The sequence below is a fragment of the Propithecus coquereli genome, unplaced genomic scaffold, assembly GCF_000956105.1.
Source record: "Propithecus coquereli isolate 6110/MARCELLA unplaced genomic scaffold, Pcoq_1.0 Scaffold131, whole genome shotgun sequence".
Classification (NCBI taxonomy): Eukaryota; Metazoa; Chordata; class Mammalia; order Primates; family Indriidae; genus Propithecus; species Propithecus coquereli.
The window spans coordinates 314,528-334,597 of record NW_012137303.1 but is presented as its reverse complement, the minus strand read 5'-3'; the positions used below and the strand labels follow the sequence as shown (position 1 = coordinate 334,597).

General features: G+C 38.4%; 1 non-coding gene and 1 pseudogene across 1 annotated transcript; one reads left to right on the top strand and one right to left on the bottom strand.

The window, feature by feature from the left end:
* The first annotated feature begins 8,440 nt into the window (after positions 1 to 8,440).
* Positions 8,441 to 8,793, top strand: LOC105805695 (annotated as a pseudogene).
* A 6,858-nt stretch (positions 8,794 to 15,651) lies between these two features.
* Positions 15,652 to 15,724, bottom strand: TRNAV-AAC. Its single transcript has one exon. It is a non-coding gene; the product is annotated as a tRNA-Val (tRNA).
* Positions 15,725 to 20,070: the final 4,346 nt, after the last annotated feature.

Below are 20,070 nucleotides of genomic sequence, written 5' to 3'. Positions count from 1 at the left end.
CCCTCCCTGCAGTTGTTTTCCCTGGTATGTCTAATGAAGATATTCCTGTTTATTATTCTTCATTCCTCAAAATTTGTCTTGTCTTTGTTCAAGCATGCTACTGAGTCAGTGTCCACGATCACATTTTTATTTTTAATTTTATTTTTTTTCCAACCAAGCAAACAGCACTGATACAATAGCATTTTAAAATAGATCCCAAACAAGAACCCCGCCAAGCTTAGAAAGTATCTAACAGCCAGAAATTATTGAGTGTTTAAGTCCTATGAGCCTTATACTAAAATCACGACCACAATAATAAAAATCTCAAACATCTTGGCGCTAACCAGACTTGATGTTTACTTCTTGACGTGATGACGGGGACACTGGAATTCGTTCCCTACATCCCTCAGAATTCCTTCTTACCCTCTCAGAGTCATTATCTTTGGAAAATTCTGCTGGGTTAACGTTAAAATTCTATGAAATATCTTTCTCCTGTATTCTTTATGGGTTTCTGGTTCCTTGGTATCCGTTCTTCACGACTGTCCAAGAACTTTGCAGGCTTGACTCTAAATCTATTCGCCGCCAAGCTTGAAATTCAAAGCTTTGTTTCCCTTCGTAAAATTCCACAAATACAAACGTTTCTTCTTTTCTTAACTATGCATTTATTTTTTATGGACTTTTTTTAAAGAGGAATTTTAGGTTCACAACAAAATTGAGGGGACGGTACAGAGATTTCCCATATACTCCCTGCTCCCACACATACATAACCCCACCCCTCCATTATCAACATCCCCCACCAGAGTGGTATATTAGTTACAACTGATGACCTACATTGACATCCATCATCACCCAGAGACCATAGTATACATTAGGATTCACTCTTGTCGCTGTGTATTCTATCAGTTTGCACACATGTATAACGACATGTATCGACCATTATAGTATTATACAGAGTAGCTTCACTGCCCTAAAAATTCTGATCCTCCTGTTCATCCCCTGATTCGGGAAAGCCCTGACAATCACTGTTCTTGTTATTGTCTCCATAGTTTGGTATTTCCAGAACGTCATGTAATTAGAGTCATACAGAATGTAGCCTTTTCAGATTGGCTTCTTTCACTTAGTAATATGCATTTAAGTTTCCTCCATGTCTTTTTATGATGTGATAGCTCATTTCTTTTTAACGCTGAAGAATATTTCATTGCCTGAATTTATCACTTTGTCCATTCACTTAAGGAAAGATATCTTGGTTGTTTCCAAGTTTTGGCAATTATGAATAAAGGTGTTATAAACATCTGTATCTAGGTTTCTGTGTGGACATAATTTTCCAACTCTTTTTGGTAAATATCAAGGAGTATAATTGTATCATGTCAGAAGAATACGTTTAATTTTGTCAGAAACTATCAAATTGTCTTCCAAAGTAGCTGCATCATTTGTCATTCCACCAGCAATGAATGAGAGTTCCTGTTGGTCCACATCCTCACCAGAATTTGGTGGTGTCAGTGTTCTGGATTTTTGCCATTCTGATAGGTGTGTAGGGGTATCTCATTGTTGTTTTAATTTGCATTTCCCAGATGATATATGATATCAATCATCTTTTCATATGTTTATTTGCCATCTTTATACCTTCTTTGGTGAGGCGTCTGTTAAGGTCTTTGGCCATTTTTTAATAGAGTTTTTTGTGTCTTTACTGTTGAATTTTAAGATTTTTTTGGTATATTTTGAACAACTGTACTTTATTTGATACGTCTTTTACCAATAAAAATATTTTCTCCTAGTCTGTGGCTTATCTTTTCATTCTCTTGATGTTACAGTGTTTTTGATCGCCAGCATTTCTTTTTGGTTCTTTCTTAGAATTTCCATCTCTTTGCTTACATTGCCCATGTGTTCTTGCATGCTGTTTACTTTCTCCATTACAGCCCTTAGCATCTTAATCATAGTTGTTTCAAATTCCTGGTCTAAGAATTCCAACATCCCTGCCACATTTGAGTCTGGTTCTGATGCTTGCTCTCTCCCTTCACACTATGTATTTTACCTTTTAGTGTGTCTTGTTATTTTTTTCTTGATAGCTAGACATGATGTACTGGGTAAAAGAAACTGCTGTTAATAGGCCTTTAATAGTGTGGCGGTAAGGTATGGGGGAAGGAACAGTATTCTGCACAAAGTCCTAGTAGTGAGTCTCAGTCTTTTAGCAACCTTCTACCTCTGGACTGTGAACTTTGAACATGCTTCTTAGGCTAGAGTAGGCTGGCCTGGCATAGGTTATTTCCCTTCCCCCATGTCTATCAGGCTCTGATAAAACTCCAACAGGTTAGGTGTCCCGACCCGCGGGGTAGTCAACGCTGACCCTGGAGGAGGGAGTGGGAATTGGGAGAGGCAGGAGACACAAGAAATGGAGACAAGACAGGAGTCTGATCAAGTCTCGTTTATTGGCAGTAGGGCAGAGGCTTAAGTAAGGCAGAAAGAGGAGGTAACAGTAAAGGGGCGGTGCTTTCTGAGGCTCTGGCTTTCCAGCCAAAGGATTTCCATATAAGGAAACCCTCAGGGGCTTTCAAGGGCTACATAGTCATAATGGGTAAATAGAAACTTACAAGCTCTTTCGCGGGCTTTTGCAAATGCGCGGGCTTGGTCGGCCGTTTTAGATAAGCAGGCCGATCCACATGGCTCGCGGCCATCTTGGATAAGCAGCTGCCGGGCCTCATGGCTCCGGACAGTTAGGCTCTGGTTAAATAGTTTCTCCTGAGAGCAGACCTTGTTAAGAAGAACAGAATGCTCTGGTGTACTTCAAAATCATTCTTTTTGCCCTCCCCTACCAGAAGCAGAAGGGATTTTTTTTCTATACTCACTGTGAGAACATAGTTGAGCTCCTGAGGTAAAATTCACAAAATTGTGGTGCCCAAAAGACTGGGTCCTGGAGTTTTTATCTCTAAGACTTGTCCATGCTAAGCCACCAACAATTTGATTAAAGTTCAGGTTTCCCTACTCTAGCACTGGTTCACGTAGAGGTTTCTACTCTCTGGGCTTCTGCTCTGGTAAGTTGTGATTCTCTGTATTTGCTCGTCTGTCTCTCTAATTTTGGGAGCAGTGGTTTGCCTTGTGACCTCATTTCTTGGACAGATTTTTTCAATTTGTTCAGCATTTTACTTGTTTTTGGGACTGAGTGACAATTTCCAGCTTCTTACATGAGGGACTGGGTAATATATATATATATATAAATCTATAATTTTCTCTCCAAGAACAGTTTTAGCAGTTATCCACAAATTTGGTTGTGTTTTACTTTATCACTTTTAGTTCAAACTATTTTCTGATTTGCCTTGTGATTTGCCTTTGACCCATAGGTTATCTAAGAATGTGATGTTAATTTCCCAGCATTTGGAGATAGTCTCATTTCTTTTTGTTATTGATTTCTAGCTTAATTCTATATGAATTAGAGAATACTTTATTATTTCAATCCTTTAATATCTGGAGAGATTTTCAATGGCTCACTTTTTGTGAACTTTCCATGTGTATGCTTATAAACAGAATGTATTCTGCAGTCGTTTGGTATTGTGTCTTACACAAGTCTAGTAGGCCAAGTTGTTTGATTAAGACTGTAGTTAATATCTTTTATATACTTATTGATTGCATTATTTATCTGTTTGTTCTATCTTTTACTAACAGAAGTTACTAACCAGAAGTATGTTAAAACCTCCAGTTACGAGTGTGGATTTTTCTATTTTTAGTTTCATCAGGTTTTTTTTTTAACTTTCAATTTTGAAATAATTATAGACTTATAGGAAATTACAAAGAAAGTACAGAGGTCTTCTGTGTCCTTAATCCAGTTTCCCCCAGTGAATACATCTTATATAACTATAATATCTGACCCAGGAATTTGATGTTGGTACATCTTGTATATAGTGCTAGGTCATTTTATCCTGTGGAGATTTGTGTAACTGTCACTGGAAACTAGATACAAAATAATTCCATCACCAGAACGACCTTCCTCTAGTTGCTACCCTTTAGTCACACCCACTTCCCTCTCCCCTTGACAACTACTAATGTGTTCTTAATCTCTGATTTTTTTTTCTTTCTGAGAATATTATATAAATAGACCCATATAGTAGATGACATTTTAAGATTGGCCTTTGGCTTTTTTTTTTGTTTGTTTGCTTTTGCAAATCAGGTAGCACCCCCAAACAAGAATAGGTTCAGAGAGATTCTGAAGATTGGCTTTTTCATAGCCTAATGCCCTTGAGATCTATCCAATTTGTTGTATAAATAGGTCCAGCTGCTGAGTAGTAGTCCATGGTATGGATGTACCACAGTTTATTTAACCATCCACCTATTATCCCAGCTCTTGGTAACTACTTTTTCTGTATCTATGAATTTCACTATTCCAGGAATCATACGATATTTGTTCTTTTGGCTTATGTCACTTTGTGTAATGTCCTCAAGGTTCACTCATGTTATAACATGTTTCAGAATTTCACTCATTTTTAAGGCTGAATAATATTCCGGTATATATACCACATTCTAGATGCAATGGACATTTGGGTTGATTCTACCTTTGCGCTATTGTAAATCAGACTGCTGTGAAACATTGGCAAACAATGTTTGAGCTCCTGCTATCAATTTCTTTTGGATATGTACCTAGAAGTGGAATTGCTGGATGGTAGGGTAATACTATGTTTAACTTTTTGAGGACCTGCCAAACTTTTTTCTCTAGAGGCTGCACCATTTTGCATTCCCACCAACAAGGTACAAGCATGTTAATTTTGTACATCTTCCCTGACAATTGCTACCCTTTTTTTTTCCTAGTAGCCATCCTAATAGGTCTGAAGTGGTATCTTATTGTGGTTTTGATTTGTATTTTCCTAATCATTAGTGATGATGAGCGTATTTTCATGTGCTTATTGGCCATTTTTATATCTTTGGAGAAATTTCTATTCAAGTCCTTTGATCATTTTTGAATTGGGTTGTTGTTATAACTGTTGACTTGTTGAAGTTCTTTATATATTGTGGATATTAATTTTGTTTTTAAAAGACTGGTGTCTCATTATGTTGCCCAGTCTGGTCTCAAACTTCTGGGCTCAAACAATCCTCCTGCCTCTGGGACCCAAGTAGCTGGGACTACAGGTGTGCACCATGCCCCACCATATTTGTATATCAATCTTTTTTCAGACATGTGATCTAAAAATATTTTCTCCCATTCTATGTGTTGACTTTCCATTTCTTGTAGTGTCTTTTTATACAAAAAAGGTTATAATTTGATGAAGTCCAATTTATCTATTTATCTCTTGTGTTGCCTATTCTTTTGGTGTCATGTCCAAAAAAGTCATTGTTCAATCTAATGTTGTAAAGATTTTGCTTTCTTTATTTTCTTTTCAGAGTATTTGGTTTTAGCTCTTATATTTAGGTCATTGATGCATTTTGAGTTAATCTTTATGTGTTGTATAAGATCAGAATCCAACTTTATTCTTTTGTATGTTGATATCCAGTTTTCCCAGAACCATTTATTGAAAAGACTGTCCTTTCTCCATTGAATGGTCCTGATAGCCTTGTCAAAAACTGATGGACCATATATGCAAAAATTGTGGGGTTTTGTTTTGTTTTGTTTTTTTAGAGAGGGGCATCTCACCATGTTGCCCAGGCCTGAAACTCCTGGGCTTAAGCAATCCTCCCACCTCAGCCTCCCTAGTAGCTGGGATTACAGGTGTGCACCACCATTCCCAGCTATATTGTTTTGGTTGCTGTAGCTTTATAGTAAGTTTTGACATCAAGAAGTGTGGGACCTCCAACTGTGTTGTTGTTGTTGTTGTTTTTCCAAGATTGTTGAGTATTCAGGGTCCCTTGGGATTCCATAGGAATTTCAGGATGAATTTTTCTATTTCTATAAAAAATGTCATTGGAATTTTTGTAGAAAGTGCATTAGATCTGTAGATAGCTTTAGGTAGTATTAACTATATTAAGTCTTCCAATGCATAAACACCAATTTCTTTCCATTTATAGATGTTTTCTTTAATTTTTTTCAGCAATGTTTTATGGTTTTCAGTGTACACATCTTCACTCTCCTTGATGAAGTTTATGCCTAAGTATTTTGCAATAGCATTGTATTGTAAATGGAAATGTTTTCTTAATTTTCTTTTAGAATTTTTCACTGATAATGTATAGAAACACAATGGAGTTCTGAGTGATGATTTTATATTTTTCAATTTTGCTGAATTTGTTTATTAGCCGTAAAAATTTGTGTGTGTGTGTGTGTGTGTGTGTGTGTGTAACCTTCAGGGTTTTCTGTATATAAAGATCATGTCATCTGCAGGGATAAATCTTACTTCTTCTTTTCTAATTTGGACGCCTTTTATTTCACTTTCTTGACTACTTGTTCTGGCTAGAACTGCCAACACTATGCTGAATAGAGGGGTGTAAGTAGGCATCCATGTCTTTTTCCAACTTAGAGAAAAAGCTTTCAGTTTACACTACTGGGTATGATGTTAGTTGTAGGTTGTTCATAAATGGCCTTTATCATGTTGAGGAAGTTTCCTTCTATTTCTAGATTATTGAGTTTTCTTTTATCATGAAAGGGCATGGGACTTTGTCAAATGTTTTTCTGTATCAAAGGAGGTAATCATGTTTTTTTTCTTCTTTCTATTAAAATAGTATATATTGATTAATATTTGTATGCTGAATCATCCTCATATTCCAGGAATAAATCCTACTTGGTCATGATGTATAATCCTCTTAAAATATAGCGAAATTTAGTTGTTGAAAAATATTTTGTTGAAAAATTTTGCATCAGTATTCATAAGGAATATTGGTCTGTAGTTTTCTTTTCTTATAAGTCTTTGTTAGGCTTTTGTATCAGAGTAATGTTAGCTTCATAAAATAAGTTAGGAAATATCTCCTCCTCTTTATTTTTTTGAAAATCGTGAGAAGGAAGTGCTTAATTATTCTTTAAATGTTCAGTGGAATTCACCAGTGAAGCCATCTGGTTCCGGGCTTTTCTTTGTTGGGATATTGTTGATTACTGCTTCAATATCCTTACTAGTTATAGGTCTATTAAGATTTGTATCTCTTCATGATTTAGTTTTGGTAGATTGTGTGTTTCTAGGAGTTTGCCCATTTGTTTATCCAATTTGCTGGCAGATAATTATTCACAGCATTCTCTTATAATCCTTTTTATTTCTATAAATTTGGTGGTATTGTCCCCATATCCATTTCTAATTTAGTAATTTGAGTCTCCTCTTTCTTTTTTCTTAGTCAATCTAGCTAAATGTTTGTCAATTTCAGTGAACTTTTCAAAGAACTAACTTTTGGTTTGATTTATCTATGTTTCCAGCCTGCCCTTCCTGATGGCCTGCCTTTTCTGACAACCTGCCTTGTGGATTTAGTAGTTGCTAGCCAGGCCCATAATTGTATAATAAGATACTATAAAATAGGCATTCCATTTTACTTTGAAACTCTAAAAAAGATAGCTCCATGATAAATATTATGAAATTGCACAAAATATTGCTAGATCATTAAAGGCAAAGAAGTGTTTATTAATAGCAAAGAACTTATTAAACTTAAATTTTCCCTTCACTCAAAATACCTTCCCTTCTTCTTCACCACAGTTTACTCATTGTATTAGACGTATCTCTAGGGTCACCTTCCCCTGGGAGGTTTTCTCAACTCAGTGTGAGTTAGATGTCCTTCCTCTGTTCTGACTTGTCATGAAAAAAATATTACACATATGAATTTTCCCATGGAATAAATATAAGATTTTACTTTTAAAATTCTAGCTCTAAGATTTTGCTGTACAAATGTTAAGTGAGTATTTCTGTACAGTCTATTTGTCAAGTATCCAGTAATCTCACTTCTAAAAATGTCCCTTAATGAAATGTTAGCTTATCATCATATTGGCTTCACTGGGACTAGTAGTTGTAGCAATTTGAAGTAACAGAGAGTTAAGGCAACCTGCATGTCAATCACCAGAATGAATAAGTACTGCAGTAGTTACCAACTTCATGCTACACAACAGTCACAACTAATGAAACAGATGCGTATGTTCCAAAATAAGTAGACTTTTCAATGTGAAGTAAAATCTAAGAAACAAAAAGCATGTGAGGATCTATAGCATAATATCAAAGTTAAAATCATAGAGACACAGAAAAAAACAGATGGGTAAGACAATAGCTGACTGCCTGGGGGCCTGTGGAAATAGCAGGGAATTGTGTGAGAATCAGAAGAAGCTGAGTCAAGTGATCATAATATTACCTCTTGGAAGACAGTTGGGCACACCCTGTCCCCTGCCCTCTACCAGGCTCGGAAGATAACCAGTCACAGGCGGCTTCCTCGCCCCACCTCACTCATAGTCTCTCCTTGCCTAGCATTTCCCCGTCCCAAAGTGCTGGAGGTCTTTAGGGCCCCCTCCCTTGGGATCCTGGTTTCTAAAAAGTCATTCTTTGTAATCAAGAGATGAATGAGATTTTGCATCCTTGCTTCCAAGATGACAAAAAAAAAAAGAAGGAACAAGGGATGTGCCAAAACGGGCTGCGGCCATGTGCAGCCTATTAGCTGCACGAACTGCACCCGATGGCGTGCGTAAAGACAAAGCTATAACAAAGTTCGTTATTTGGAACATAGTGGAGGCCGCAGCCATCAGGGACATTTCTGAAGTGAGTATCTTCGATGCCTATGTGCTTCCCAAGCTGTATGTGAAGCTGCATTACTGCGTGAGTTGTGCGGTTCACAGCGAGATAGTCAGCAATCGTTCTGGGAGAAGCCCGCAAGGACAGAACACTCCCACACCGATTTAGACCTACGGGTGCTTCCCCACAACCTCCACCAAAGCCCATATAAGGAGTTGAGGCCTTGAGGATTGAAGAAAAACTATCCTTTGGAAAAAAATAAAATGGAAATCATACTTAAAAAAAAAGGTGAATGAGCATGCTGTAAGGACAGAGACATAGGCATAGGGCAGTGTCTAGAACAGTCTTGAAATTGAAATCAAATTCCTCCATGTTCTGCCTGAGGTTTCCTGGCATTTGTGAGAATTTGTGTCGCTGGAGAAAGCCTTCCTGGGTCTTGAGTGGTGGCGAGTTTTGATATTTTGGGTTTTGATAAATGGAAAGAAAAAAAATGACACAAATGTGAAAATACTCTAATGGAAAAAAACAAATTTCACAATACCAAACATGAGACATTCAAGAAACGTCGGTTTCAATTTTTAGAGAACTCGAGCGCGCACGGCGTTTCCGTAGGGTAATGGTTCTCATGATTACTTCACACGCGAACAGTCCTCCCTCTGAAACTAGGAGGAAGTATTTTCTTCCCTTCTCTCTACTTCAGGTTGGGTAATTTCTCATTTCATTGAATTCAACCCCATTCGAGGGCAGGCTGCAATGCTGAAACTTGTCCCAGGCAGAGTGTGGCTATGGGGTCTCTCTTTAGGGCCCCCTCCCTAATGTCGGTCTCTATACTTGTGTGGCTTCTGGCCCTGGTTAGTGGTCTGGTCTGAGGTGCCACCTGCAGCACGAGTCCCACCTGCTGGGTGCGCCTGGCCTCCCTTTGCAATCAAGAAAGAGGCTGTCATGGTTTATAAAACGGAACATAGCTCCTTTTTGAATCATAGCAGCGTGCATTTTATTAGATTGTCTTTTTATTATTGACTTTTACATATAATTTAATTAGGCGTTCTTTGCAGAATATTGTGTTGCGAATATCTCCTTCCTATCTGTGTCTGGTAAACATCTTAATGGTGTCTTGTGATAAAATTCTTAATTTTCATGAAGTCTAATTCATTTAACTTCTATGTTATTTTTGTGTCTCTGTGAGAAATCATTGTTTCTCCAAGTTCACAGAAATATTCTTTTTGTTTCCCCTCAGTAACTCAATTATTTAGCTTTCATTTTAAGGAATATGAACAAAAGACATGAACAGGCACTTCCAAAATAGACTATGTCAATGGCCAATAAGCACGTAAGTATACCTTGTGATACCTTATTTGCTTTAACTAAAAGCAGGACAGTTGAGGACAAAAGACTTCAACTGTCTTTGGCAACTTTATTTTGTTTCTGGAAATTTTTTCAATACTCTTCTGTGAAGGTTGTGTTTGTCTGGGAGAGGAGGGGAGTGTGCTTTGGGGAGGGTTGCAGATGAAGGAGATAAAAAGACAATGTTTCTGCCTTCAGATTCTTTAGAACTATCTGCCCTTCACTGGCAATAGCTTAACCTGATTCTCCTGACCTCCCCTTTCTCTTTCAGTTCCCTCCATCCCTCCAACCTCCATCCCCCAGAAAGACCTCTAAAAACTTAGTTCATAGTTGGGCTAGATCTACACGTCTTCTGCTCCAGACTTTTTTACTCAGGGTCAATGACGGCCTGAGTCTTTCTGGGACGCTGGATGCAGTACAGCAGTCGGATGCGTAGCTCCAGCCATAGTGTCCTCCAAGTTGGGTGAGTGCTCAGTCATTGCCAGAAGGTGTCCGAGGCTCATCAGAGACTCTTCTTCAGTGTATTCAATGGGAAGTTGCCCAGTACTCTGAATTCAGGTCAACCTGAGGTGGGGCTCAGAAATTCGAGACAGTTTAGAGATAGAAAAGGGAGCCCAAACTTTGTTGGAGTTGTGATGGTGGCCTGTACACACTAGATTTGTGGGGCCCTAGATTTGCTGGGCTAGTGGCAAGATTTATTACAATTTTAAAAAGAGAGAAAGAAAAGATTTCAAGTTTTAATTATTTGATGATGTGGGTTCTATTACATGTTTTGCTAAATAGAGTAAAAGTAAGTGAATTTTTCTTTTGACTTTTTAAAAAATTTTATTTGTGGTGAGAACTGACATGAGATTTACCTTCTGCTTTGGGAAAAACTACCAAACCGGGATTTCCTCTGTTCTTACACCACAACAATCATCAAGACAGAAGACTTCTCTGACCAAATGTGAGGTTTTTCCCCACGCACCATCTGGGTGTCTGTTTAATACCTGGAGAGCGCATCAGATCTCACAGGGTAAGGGCTCAGTTTCCAAAACTGCCCCCGCCCCCACTAGTCTAAAGTCCGGGCCTCTGGAGCTTCTGACCAACCGGCTTTAAGTTGGGGTTTCCACGACCTCTTCTTTGAGTTAAATTAATTTGCTGGAGTGGCTCACAGAACTCGGGGAAACAGCTTACCTATTTATTACAAAGGATATGACAAAGGATACAGTCGAAGAGATGCAGAGGCTGAGGTATGGGGGAAGGGACGCGGAGTTTCTATGCTCTCCCTGGGGGCCACCCTCTAGGAATTTCTGGAGGCTCCCTGCACTCAGTCTTCTTGGGTTTTTATGGATAACTATGTCAAAATGTAATTAGCCTGCAGGGTATAGATCGGAATCCTCTCTAGAACGAGGGTCTTATGACCCAAATCAGAAAGGAGGGGGAGGAAGATTAGAGTCTTGCCTTGGGACAAGTGAAAGGAAGACAGAAGGCCAGAGAGATTTTGTTTCTTGAGGCCTAAAACACCCAACATTTTAACAAAAGACTCAATCAAGGGCTATGGGAGTTATGAGCCAGCCAGAAATCCTCTTAACAAGTTTTAAGTGTACAATATACAGTCATCCCTCCCTGTATTTGAGGTATTGGTTCTAGGACGCCTCCGCGTTTATTAAGAACCACGCGCAGTCAGGTCCCTCCTCATCCAGCCCTGCCGAACTCGCTTCTACAATGATTTTGCATTCTGCGAATACTGTATTTTCAATCTGTGCATTTTGGTTGAAAAAAAATCAGCATATAAGCGGACCCGTGCAGTTCAAACCCATATTATTCAAAAGTCAACTATAGGATTGTTAATTATAGGGACAATGCTGTACAATAGCTCTTTATAGCTTATTCATCTTGCATAACTAAAACTTGATGTTCGTTGGTTAGCAACTCCCCATATCCCTTTCTCCCAAGCCCCTGGCAACCACCATTCTACTCTGATTTTTATGAATTTGATCATTTTAGATATCTCAAGTGGAATTAAGCAGTGTTTGTAATTTTGAGTGGCTTATTTCACTTAGCATAATGTCCTCAATGTTCATCCATTGTTGGTCCATATTGTCTAATTTCCTCATTTTTTAAAGTCTACATAATATCCCATTCTATGTATATACCACATTTTCTCTATCCATTTATCTAATGGACATTTAGATTGTTTCCACTTCTTGACTATTGTGAATTCATTGGTTACAATGAATTTAGGAGTGTTAATATGTCTTTGAGATCCTGATTTTAATTCTTTTAAATAAAACCCAGCAGTGGGATTGCTGGATCATATAATGGTAATTAGTTAGTCTAGCTAAATGTCAATTTTGCTTATCCTTTCAAAAAACTCAACCTTGGTTTTGTTGATGTTTCTCTATTTTTTTTTTAGATTTTCTATTTAGTTTATTTCTGCTTTAATCTTATTATTTCCTTCTTCTGCTAACTTTCGGCTTAGTTTCTTCCTTTTCTAGTTCTTTGCAGTATAAAATTAGATTGATTATTTGAGATCTTCTTCTTTAGTGTAGATAATATCATTATAAACTTTACTCTTAGTACTGCTTTTGCTGCATCCATAAGTTTCGGTATGTTGTATTTTTGTTTTCATTTATCTCAAGATATTTTCTGATTTCTCTTTTTTATTTCTTCTTTGACCCATTGGTTGTTCAAAAATGTGTTGTTCATGTACTCACCATCAAATTGGTTTCACTGATCAACGCCTAAGTGTACACATAGGAATATCATTTATTGGGTGTTGGGCAGATGGGAGGGGGAGGAGGGGATGGGTATATACATACATAATGAATGCGATGCGCACTGTCTAGGGGATGGACATGCTTGAAGCTCTGAGGAGTGCGGGTGGGGGGGCAAGGGCAATATACATAACCTAAACATTTGTACCCCCATAATATGCTGAAATAAAAAAAATGTGTTGTTTAATTTTCATGTATTTGTGCTGTTTCCAGTTTTTCTTCTGCTATTTATTTCTGGTTTTATTCCAATGTAATCAGAATAGATACTTGGCATGATTTTGATCTTCTTTCTTTTATTAAGACATGCATTTGTGACCTAGTATGATTTATCCTAGAAAATGCTCTGTGTATACCTGAGAAGAATGTATACTCTGCTGCTATTGTGTGGAATGCTCTGAATAGGTCTCTTAGATCCATTTAGTTTTCTTCTATTTTTAGGATAAGGCTAGTATGTGGCTGCTACTACTTCCCTAGAGAGGTCATTCAGGAAAATTATTCTACTTTTAATTATCATGACCTCTAGTGTTCACTTCAGTTAATGTCTATAACTTTAGTTAAAACAAATAAAATACAAAAACACAGGGGGACAGAGACTTGAAATCTCAGTGGGATTGTAGTTTTTGCCCCTAGTGGACCAATAGGATTTACATGATTCTTCTGATTTTTTGAATTCTCTCAAACATTCGGTATTAAATTTAATATGCTGTTCCTTAGATTAAATCAGACCAGTTATCAGATTCTACTTATTTTGAAAGATTGAATGTAGAAAAGGCAGTATTTATTGAGAATCTGATGTAAATGACTCATTCTAGATATAAAACTACTTAATCTTTATTGCTCAGGCTTGGCTATGATGTATTAAGTCATTTTATTTACAGGGTTATCTTGTATCCCCAGGGCCTTTGCACATGCCATTTCCAATTCTTGGGAAACTCTTCTTTCCCCAGTCTATTCTTTAGACTCCAGGTCAATAAATACTTCTCTAAAGACTTTCCTAAAAGCCGTAAATGTGTGGCACCAGCATTACTCATAGCAAAATGTGTCTTTCGTCCTAGCAATTTTTATATTAGTTTATATGGCAATTTGATCAACGTTTTTCTCCCGCAGTGGAATATAATAATTTCTATTAGGACAGGTACAATGTCTATTCTCGTTTACTAGTCAATTGCCACTGTCTATAACAGAGCCTAGTTTATAATAGGCTCTACTAGATAAATATTAGTGGAAAGAATGGGTGACCCTCACTATGGTACTATTAAGTATGTATTCTTCAAGAGGAGGCCTTAAGGCTCAGGTAGGTTGGTTAACTTGCCCAAGCCGCAGAGCTTGTAAATAAGGGAATTATTATACAATTCAAATATATGACAAGGGAGTTTCATTCAAAATATATAAAGAACTCCTACAAATCATTAGGAAAAAAAGATGGCCTAATAAAACAATAAAAAAAGACCTGAACTGACAACGCATAAAATAAAACATTCGAATAGAGTAAAAATTTGAAAATAATCTCAACTTTATTAGTCATTAAAGAAATGCAAATTGAAACCACAATGGTAAATCACTAGAATGACTAAAATGAAAAAGACAGAAAATACTAAGCATTTGCTAGGATGTGGAACAAAAAGAACTTTCATATGAAGGGACTTCAAAAAGTTCATGGAAAATGTGTATGATAAAAAACTATGCATGGATTTCAAAATTTCTTTGCAATAAAATAAGCTCTTGTTATAACATGTCTGAACAGGATCTAGTTTGAGGCACTAAGAAGTATAAGACATCAGTTTGAAAAGAGCCTATTATATTTATATTTATTTCCCTATTTATATTCCCTACAGAATATATTTTATATATTTATATTCCCTACAGAAGTGTATTCATGTATTTGCCTAAAGAGAATGTTCTAAATAGCACAATTTGTAATAAACCAACACTTGAAAATGTCCAAATACTGAAATTAAGAGGCCAGCCACAAAGTACACATACTGTGTGATTCTCTGTGTGTAAATTTAAGTGAGAGGCAAAACTATTCTTTGTTCTTAAAAGTCAGGATGGTGGTTACACTTAGAAACAGCAGAAAACAATTAAAAGGAAGCCGCTTAAGGCAGGTGTATCAATCTGTGTCCCTTCTAGAGGGGGACCACACAGTAATTTGAGCAGGGGAAGTTTGATATAGGGATTTATTAACTACATCATAGGATTGGAGTAAGGAAAGATTGGCTAGTAAGAAGTAAAGAGAACTCTAAAGAATATAGGACTAGGAGCAGCTACTACCCCCAGGGCTGAGATAGAGCACAAAACCAAGTATCCCCTCAGGACAAACGTTCATTTTCACATAAGGGAAGGAAGAGACAGTGCTGTATTTTTTTTGGTTGGTCCAAATTTAAACACACTTCTGTATCCTTGTTCAAGTGTAGAATCCCTGGTGTAAGTTTAAGAGGACTTTCAAAAGTTGAGTTTCCTCTCTGCGCTTCAGCAGAAAAGAGCAGAGGATAGACTGTACATTTGCCCGTTCGGCTCAAAACAGAGCCCCGTTCTTTTAAAGAAATCTCCGAGAAAACTCCCTTTGCGAAAAACCCGCAAGTCCTGCTCTCAGGATTCCAAGATAGCTAGTCTCACCTGCATGGTGCAAGCGGGGTCTTGGGCCTCAGATACCTTTTCTGTATGACTCCCCAGGCCACCCTGCCCCGGGACCTCTGAGCCCATGGACTCTGAGAGAGATCAGAACCCGAGGGAGCCGGGCGGCGGTTTGCAGGCGCAGAAGGTTGGGTGAAACGGAGTTAATTAGGCGTGTCGCTGGACGATGGAGGAAGCCTGGTGACGGAGGGAGCATGAAGGTTCACGTGCTTGAGAAAACAAAGACTCTGTGCCGTGTGTTTGACATTACAAAGATTCTATTTGGTTCAAACAGGAACTCTCAAAATCAAAATTAAAAGTTGAGAGGGGAGAGGAAAGGAAGAAAATTAGATTGTTTCCGCCCGGTTTCGAACCGGGGACCTTTCGCGTGTTAGGCGAATGTGATAACCACTACACTACGGAAACTTAGTGACTTAGTGCATTTCCTTTTCTGTTTAATAGATTACTACTGGATTCTCCAGGTGAGGTTTTTTTTTTTTTTTTCCAGATAACTTTTCAGATTACAGTGAATTTCTCTCTTTCACACTTGCTATTTATAATATAAAAACTCGATGACCTAATTTAAGTCGAGGGACATTTGATAAACAATTATCTTGTACTTTTTTTGGTATAACAGAATATATTTTCCAGTAGTTAATTATAAAAATAAAAATGGGCATAGTATTGATGTTGAAACAATTCGTGTTAAGATTCAGACATCTATGCATCTAAGAACTAATTTTTAAACATATTTATGTTACTTATTCTTCTCATTGTTTTATACATTTAAAAATACTGATTACTGCCATTGCATAATGACAGTAAGAAAAAGAAAAAAAATAAAAATACTGATTAGTTTTCGAATTTATATTTGTTTTAATGTTTAGTTGTGAAGAACTAATAATTTCAACGATAATCCAGAGGGATTCTTATAAAAATTTGATTATGCTCCCCAGAACATAAATAAGTTAATAGTAATATGCATATTTATGTTTATTAACAGAATAATAGGGTAAAAATAATTTTTAAAAAACTAAGCATAAAAATATTACATTAGAAGATAAATCTGTATGAAACTCAAATTTAAGAAGGAAAAATCAACAACACTTCAAGGTATAAAAGAACTTAATCTCATGTATATTTTTCTATATAGGATGTTTGTATGAATTTGTTCTTTTATAACCTGTTGGATATATTTTAAAATGATGCAGGAGTTTTATATTAAATGCCAATAATTATAATATGAGGAAAATGGCATCTGATCTAAATAATTTAATTATAAAATATTAGATGTCAAATTAAAAATGTGCCAGGGGTACTTTAAAAAAAAAATGAATAAGTAGTTTAAAGAGCAAGATTTTGAAGAGTAAAAGGGCTAATGGCTCAGGCCTGGGCAAAGTGAAGATAATTAAGCAGTGTTAATTCTTTAGCGGTTGATTTTATTGCAAAAAGCCTTGGAGCCCAATGTACAGACGCTACCCTCAGCTCAGACGGTCCAAAACAGGCCTTACTGGGATGCTTAGAGGCCCGTGAGGTTGTCACAGACTCCCACACCAGGGGCACAGCAGCCGGTGTGGCTTCATACTTTCTCCCCTTAGTACGTCATGCTCATTTCAGGAACAGTCGGACCCGGTCGTCCTAATTGAGACAGCCTTGGCTTGAGCTGAGCTGGATACTGTTTCTGGGAAAAATGTTCAATAGGGACAGCGACTTGTTCGGTTCCTTGAAAAGATCCAAAAGGGTGACTGATATAAAATACACAACCACACACACACACACACACGCATGTGCACGCACGCACGCACTCACACATGCACCCCTGACCGTTCTCCAGTCTGTTAGTGTTCCACTCTGTGGAGTTTTCAGTGCGCTGCGCCGGTGAAACTTGGAAGCCTGTGGTGGCCAGATGCCTAGCTAGAGAGCTCCGGGAGTTCAGGGTCCCTGAGCCTAGAGAGGTGGGTCCTGTCGTGGTTCTGCAAAACATTGCCCCTTTGACAACTTCCCGAGCAGAAGAGAACACAGATCAAGTCCAGCTTGGCACCCAGTCCTTGGAGGTCTAGGGAGTGTGGGCCGGCAGAGGATTAAGAGAAAGGTGGTACATCGGGTGGCCAGATTAACCAACTCTGCCGGACGATCTCTGCTGAGGTCTGAGGCCTTATAGTAAGCAGACCAACTTCCTCCACTTTCCCTCCACCAACCGCCTCTGTTTTCTCACGATTAAGAAGGACAATATAATAACAGAACATTTCTCCGAAAGTGGCTAGCTAATGACTTAAACTGACTCCGGGGTAGTCCTCGGTGCTCTGTTATAGAAGCGGAGCTCTTTTCCTTCTATAAATCTTTGTGGACCTTTTTGCAAAAAACCTTTCAGTCCCACAGTCTGCATTCCGATGAGAGAACCAGATTCTCCTCAGAGACTTGCAGACGCTTCTGCGGGAGACACTTCTTCCTGTTGACTGCAGCTGGGGTCCCCTCGGAATCTGGCAAACCAAGCAGAAGGGGAAGAAACTGCACTTGGAAGGGAAAGCATGTGGGTCTCAGTGTCTCCAGGGTCCAGGTAACCTGATTTCTAGTCCAGGACAGCAGAGAAGACAAAAATGTATAGTTCTAATTTAAAAAAAAATGCCTGCGGGGTTTCAAACCAAGGATCTTTCCTGTATTGGGCAAATGTTATAACCACAACACCAGTGAAACTTGTCTTTGATCTGATGTCCCTTCTACAGAATAGAAATCGACTTTTTTTTAGATACCCCGGGGTCTATAACCTCAAAGCTGTCCTTCTTTCCAGGAAATTATCACAGTAGTAGTATGTTTCTTGCCCTTTCACTTTTGGTGTACTAAAATCAACAGTCCAACTCCGTTATTCATAGCTATCAGTATTTTCCCGTGAGCCCATTTTTTTTTTTTTTTTTTTTAATGTCAGGCAAGAAAACCTGAATTAGATAGAGAAGTAAGAAGAGGAGGTTTTCAGGCTGGTGCGGTGACTCAAGCCTATAATATTAACACCCTGGGAGGCCGAGGTGAGAGGATCTCTTGAGCTCCGGAGTTGGAGAACCAAGCAAGAGCTAGACTCCATCTCTATTAAAAATAGAAAAAATTAGCCGGGTGTAGTGGCGCACGCCTGTAGTCCCAGCTATTCTGGAAGCTGAGGCAGCAGGATTGCTCGAACCCAGGAGTTCAAGGTTGCCGTGAGCTATGATGGCGCCACTGCACTCTAGCCCGGGTGACTGAGCAAGACTTTGTCTCAAAAAAAAGAAAAAAAAGAATTTGATTTTTTAAAAATAAAAAACCAAAAACTCCACTATAGTGTCCTCATCTTGTGCACACGACTTGCTCTGATCTTTACCTTTCTGGTGCCAGAAAATGGTACTTCAGGAACCAAGAACTGCAGGACTGAGCTCTGGCGACCATTTGCACTTGTTGCAGAGCAGGTACCGGATGTGACCCAGTAATGTCAAGCTGATTTCAGGATGAGATACATTGAGGGACTGTCACAGGGTTACAAGACTGGACTTTGTGTCACATAATTCCATCCCTGGAATGTGACAGTTCTGTGCTATTTGGTTTAGAAGAGGAGGATGAAAACTCCAGTTTATTTTTTCCTTTGTTCTTCTCTCCCTTGTCACTGTCTTCCCTCTATATGGTTTCCCTGCACGGCTAGAAGCAAACTAGCAATTCTTCCAGATTCTTCTTTATGACTTCAATTTGCAGATAAACACCACACACTCTTTGTGCTTAGCGTAGAGATGGTGGTTAGGCTCCCAGACCAGTCCAGAGAAAGTCTGCACTTAAGTTTTTCCTCTACTTCAATGTTCTTTCTTGCATGTGTGCTGAGGACAGAGAGAGGCTTCTTGCCTTAAAATAATTGTGAGCTGGCAGCAGCTGGATCGTAGACTGTTGGAATGTTATGGGTAACAGTCGAAAGAAAGACTGTATTTCCCAGTTACCAAGTTAAGACCAGATTAGCAGCAATAATGATCCTGTAAATGCCTGTAATCCTGGCTACTCCGGAGGCTGAGGCGAGAGAATCATTTGAACCTGAGAGTTCAAGGTTGCAGTGTACGATGATTGCAGCTGTGAATAGCCACTGCATTCCAGCTGAGGCAACATAGATAGACCCTGTCTCTAATTTTTAAAAAAAGTTTTATCGTAGATATATTTATTCCATATTCATTAAAATAAATTATTGAGCAACATACCATGTGCTAGACCCTATGCGACCCTATGTTGGCATGGGGATACCAGAGGAATGAAGGAAAGACTATACAATCTTTGCCCTCAAGGAGAGGAAAGAGGCACATGAGCAGTAAATTATGTCAAAATCAAAAAGTGGAGCAGCAGACATACACATTGCAGGGAGTTTTCATAGGGGCACAGAGAAGGGGCATCTTCCCAGTCCTTATGGACTGGCAAGGCAGATCTCCCACAGAACATTGGGGCCAAAGTATCTGCATACAATTCTCGCCTCTTCCACTTTCTCGTGTGTATGGTTTCAGGCAAGCTATTTGGCTTCTCCATGACTCTGTCTCTGTAAAATGGAGACGAATAAGGCGTCTGCCTCATAGGATTGTTGCAAACTCAATTGCAAAAAACTCTCTGAAATGTCTCAGTGACTGACATACAGAAGTGGTTGCTGCATTTATCTTTAGTGTTATATTACTTTCAGCTTTTTCAAACCTCTTTAGTCAAGGTCTATTCTTGTCATTTTGGGTTTACATTTGAGGAAGTTAAGGCTTAGTGATAACAATGTGCTGAGATTATACTAGCTAGGA